We start from the raw sequence: 5000 nt of genomic DNA, 5'->3' as shown, positions 1-5000 counted from the left end.
GATGAAGAAATGAAAATGCACCCTTTGCGGGGATTCGGATGCTCATGGTCGGCAGCAGGTGGCCCGACGTCCCGCCATCTTGACACTTGTCATTTCTGTCCTTGGGGGTTGGCGAAGAGCCCGGAGATTTTCAGGAACACGATTTTCAGGACATTTTTACGACAGCGGGTACACTTTGAAAGCGCCCGAAAAGTGATACTTTGCTGAAAGGTGCTCAATCTCAGGAAAGAGAACTTTGAAAAGAGCACTTCGAAAGTCACAAAATGAACGGTGTGCGAGACTTGGAACAATTTTGACAAAATATTTTGTTGTACTGTTCAAACTCTTTGGTGTTTTGCTGAAATCGTACTCTGAGCCAGCAGCCCCGCTGTGCCCGTGCCCGGCTCTCAGGACAGACTAGTTTCCAACGGCCCTACGTCTTTGCGCAACAAAGGACGATGTCTGTCACAGATGCAAGCCCCTGGGTGAGGGAAATCTGTTTTACTGAGTAGTTAAGCACAAGCGCAGTACTTTCACCAAGTTCCCCTGCGTGTTGTGTGCTCGGTATCCACCGATCGATTTGGCGACTCGTGTCCGATATGGGAGAGCTCGGAGTGGGGCCAGTTCCGGTGGTGTGTTACCGACTCCGGCATTCCTACCGTTCTGCCCCGCAATGCGCCCACTGCCGGTGGGCAGACCGGGCATCCAATAACGAGTCAGAGGGCTTGGCACGGCTCCGGTTTCTCCTAGCCTGCCCTTTGGCACTTGACGAAGGTTCTCGCGTGAGTCCGAGGCGTCCACCTGTCTTTTGTTCTCGCAGTGTTCCGAATCAAGCTCCGGAGCTGGCGTCCGCCATCTCGACTCCCGAATGTGGTGGTGCGGGAATGTGCACAGCGCGTCTCGTTCTGGTAGCTGAACACGCCATTTCTCTGGCAAAATGTGAGCAGAGACACGCAGGCGCGGGCGGTGCGTGTCGACGCCCTTTGACGGTTACAGTGTTTGCAAGCTCCCAAGTTGAACCCGGCTCCAACCTCCCTGTCGTGGGGAGGCCACGTGCCCAGCAGACACAGCGATGGTGGCGCTTTGTCAAAAGAGTCATTGGTTTGTGTAAGCCTCTTACCACAAGCGTGTTCACACTCCTCGTGATCCTTCTGTACTGACGGTTTCCCGGTGCTCGTGCAAGACACACACACAGAGAGAGAGAGAGAGACAGAGACACACACACGACGTGTCGTACGTATGTACACGCACACAAGCAATCGTTGTGGGTGGTGTGTGCACGGTAGGATGGTCGGCACTGGATGTTGTGCCCGGCAAGGTGGAGGCGCGCCTCTTCCTTTGTACTTTGTGGTTCCAACGTTCAGTCGCTCGCTCCCGGTCTGGCTGATTTGTTTGCCCCGATTTTCGGTTCAGCTACCTGGTTGATCCTGCCAGTAGCATATGGTTGTCTCAAAGATTAAGCCATGCATGTCTAAGTACACACGGCCGGAACAGTGAAACTGCGACTGGCTCATTAAATCAGTTATGGTTCCTTTGATCGCTCCAAACGTTACTTGGATAACTGTGGTAATTCTAGAGCTAATACATGCCAACGAGCGCTGACCCTCTGGGGATCCGTGCATTTATCAGACCAAAACCAATCCGGGCTTGCCCGGCAGCTTTGGTGACTCTAGATAACCTCGGGCTGATCGCACGTCCTCGTGACGGTGACGACTCATTCGAATGTCTGCCCTATCAACTTTCGATGGTACTTTCTGTGCCTACCATGGTGACCACTGGCAACGGGGAATCAGGGTTCGATTCCGGAGAGGGAGCCTGAGAAACGGCTACCACATCCAAGGAAGGCAGCAGGCGTGCAAATTACCCACTCCCGACTCGGGGAGGTAGTGACGAAAAATAACAATACAGGACACTTTCGAGGCCCTGTTATTGGAATGAGTACACTTTAAATCCTTTAACGAGGATTTTTTGGAGGGCAAGTCTTTTGCCAGCAGCCGCGGTAATTCCAGCTGCAATAGCGTATATTAAAGCTGCTGCAGTTAAAAAGCTCGTAGTTGGATCTTGGGATCGAGCTGGTGATCCGCCGCGAGGCAAGCTACCGCCTGTCCCAACCCCTGCAACTCGGCGCTCCCTTGATGCTCTTAGCTGAGTGTCCTGGTGGTCCGAAGCGTTTACTTTGAAAAAATTAGAGTGTTCAAAGCAGGCCGGTCGCCTGAATACTCCAGCTAGGAATAATGGAATAGGACCCCGGTTCTATTTTGTTGGTTTTCGGAACTGGGGCCATGATTAAGAGGGACGGGCGGTGGCATTCGTATTTTGCCGCTAGAGGTGAAATTCTTGGACCGGCGCAAGACGAACAAAAGCGAAAGCATTTGCCAAGAATGTTTTCATTAATCAAGAATGAAATTCGGAGGTTCGAAGACGATCAGATACCGTCGTTGTTCCGACCATAAACGATGCCAACTAGTGATCCAGTGGTGTTATTCCCATGACCCGCCGAGCAGCTTCCGGGAAACCAAAGTCTTTGGGTTCCGGGGGGAGTATGGTTGCAAAGCTGAAACTTAAAGGAATTGACGGAAGGGCACCACCAGGAGTGGAGCCTGTGGCTTAATTTGAGTCAACACGGTAAACCTCACCCGGCCCGGACACGGAAAGGATTGACAAATTGATAGCTCTTTCTCGATTCTGTGGGTGGTGGTGCATGGCCGTTCTTAGTTGGTGGAGCGATTTGTCTGGTTAATTCCAATAACGAACGAGACTCCTCCATGCTAAATAGTTACGCGACCCGCGAGCCGTCCGCATCCAACTGCTTAGAGGGACAAGTGGCGTATAGCCACACGAGATTGAGCAATAACAGATCTGTGATGCCCTTAGATGTCCGGGGCTGCACGCGCGCTACATTGAATGGATCAGCGTGTGTCTACCCTACGCCGCCAGGAGTGGGTAACCCGTTGAACCCCATTCGTGATAGGGATTGTGAATTGCAATTATTTCCCATGAACGAGGAATTCCCAGTAAGTGCGGGTCATAAGCTCGCGTTTATTAAGTCCCTGCCATTTGTCCACACCGCCCGTCGCTACTACCGATTGGATGGTTTAGTGAGGTCCTCGGATCGGCCCCGCCGGAGTCAGCAACGGCCCTGGCGGAGCGCCGAGAAGACGATCAAACTTGACTATCTAGAGGAAGTAAAATTCGTAACAAGGTTTCCGTAGGTGAACCTGCGGAAGGATCATTATCAGCCGGGGGCCCGCACGTGGTGGACCGTCACACCCGTTTTACACTTCAGCCTGAGGCGTGGTGGCCAGCAGGAGTGCTTCCCGGGATGCTGCAGGCTCGGAGCCTTGGTCGACCGCGTCCGGCGCCTCTTGCGCGGGCGAGAGTTACGTTCCGAAAAAAAAGCACAACGAAGAACCGAACACACATGAACAGGCACATGTCGTACCCAACCGGCTCGGCCCATTTGCGAAACGAGCGAGATGTGGGTCAGCAGATGGGAGTCATGTTACAGAGAGAGATATAGAGAGAGCGAGAAGAGAGTTGAACGTTCGCGCACACAGAAGACGTTTCGGTCGGCTTGAGACAGGGACGGCCCTGGCATGCTTGGTCTTTTCGGTCAGCTGGTCTGCGGTTGCATGAAGGGCAGAGCAAGGTAGAGGTGTCCTGGCTTTTGATACAAATGCCTCGCCCTCGTCTTTCTGCTGCCTACTGCCGCTCCACACCTCACGACCTCCCCTGTTCGTTGGTCCTGTGTGACCTTGGCCTGCGGCCCTTCTTTCGAATTCCATCTCGTCCAGTCTTGTGCGTGTGGCTGTCTCTCCCTCTCTCTCTCTCTCTCTCTCTCCCTCGCCATTGCTCCCGCTGTTTTCCCCGCACCGCACACTGATCGTCCGGACCGGCAATGGACGTGCCACCGTCTTGCAACATTACACTGCAGTCGAATTGAAGGGAGCTTCTGCGGGCTCGAATGTTGCCTTGCGGCTCGTCGTCGGGACCTCGGCGAATGGCCACTGTGAGCTCCGCAGGGACTGAATCGGTGATGCAGGCCCGGCTTTCTTTCCCCACGCGGTGACACTTTGGTCGTACTAGTCACTCTCCCTTTACTGGTACAGGGTACCTGAAACGCTTCCCCTCCGGCTCCCGCGAGCTGGTGCTGTCTGGGGGCGGTGGTTTAAAGACTCGAGTGTCTGTTGGTCGGTTGTCGAGACATGTTGTTGTTGTTGCCAGCTTGCAAGTCAACGTTCGAGAGATGTACCTGCCGCCCCGCGGTCGTCTGCACCCCACAGCGGGGTGTGTCCTGTGTCGGCTTGTACGCCACTCAGTTCGTTTTTTTGCCTGCTTCTTCAGCTTCTTCTCATCCTCCCGGCCAACGGTGGCAGCAGAGACCCTGCCTCTGTTGACCGTGGTGCGTGTCGGCCGGTGGGCTCAGGCGTTGACGCGACGTGCGTCGCCTCGCGAGCGCTCTGACTTAAAGCAATCTCGGTGCAACCTTTGTCATTTGATGATCGACTGATTTACACCTCCGGGCCGTTGCAGGCTGGGGCTTCCACCCGACCCTGGTTGGAAGGGAGGAGAAGCGTTGGGCGGTCCGGGCTTGGCCCTCCGGGGAACAAAAGCAAGCCGAAAAAAAAAATGAACAACTCTTAGCGGTGGATCACTCGGCTCGTGCGTCGATGAAGAACGCAGCTAGCTGCAAGAATTAATGTGAATTGCAGGACACATTGATCATCGACACTTTGAACGCACTTTGCGGCCCCGTGTTCCTCCCGGAGCTACGCCTGTCTGAGGGTCACTTGTACGATCAATCGCACTCGCCTTTGCCATCGGGTGAAGGCGGGATCGCGGCTGGGGTGTCGCAGAGGCCTGGTCCTCTTTGTCCCCCAAAGTGCAGACCTGGAGTTTCTCCACCTTGGAGAGTTTGACCCTTGTCCTTCGGTGTGGTGGGCATGTCTGTCCCGGCGTCCCGGTCGGGCACGGTCGGGGCCAGCCTTTCCAGCACGGCTGTCGTTGGGTTGCAAAAACGA

General features: G+C 54.6%; 1 non-coding gene across 1 annotated transcript; it reads left to right on the top strand.

Moving 5' to 3' along the window:
• Positions 1–4614: 4614 nt before the first annotated feature.
• LOC139241138 (5.8S ribosomal RNA) lies at positions 4615–4768 on the top strand. Its single transcript, XR_011588785.1, has one exon. It is a non-coding gene; the product is annotated as a 5.8S ribosomal RNA (ribosomal RNA).
• Positions 4769–5000: the final 232 nt, after the last annotated feature.

This window comes from Pristiophorus japonicus, chromosome Y (assembly GCF_044704955.1).
Source record: "Pristiophorus japonicus isolate sPriJap1 chromosome Y, sPriJap1.hap1, whole genome shotgun sequence".
NCBI classification, from domain to species: domain Eukaryota; kingdom Metazoa; phylum Chordata; class Chondrichthyes; family Pristiophoridae; genus Pristiophorus; species Pristiophorus japonicus.
Note: the sequence above shows the minus strand (reverse complement) of the source record. Positions and strands in the feature narration are given on the sequence as shown.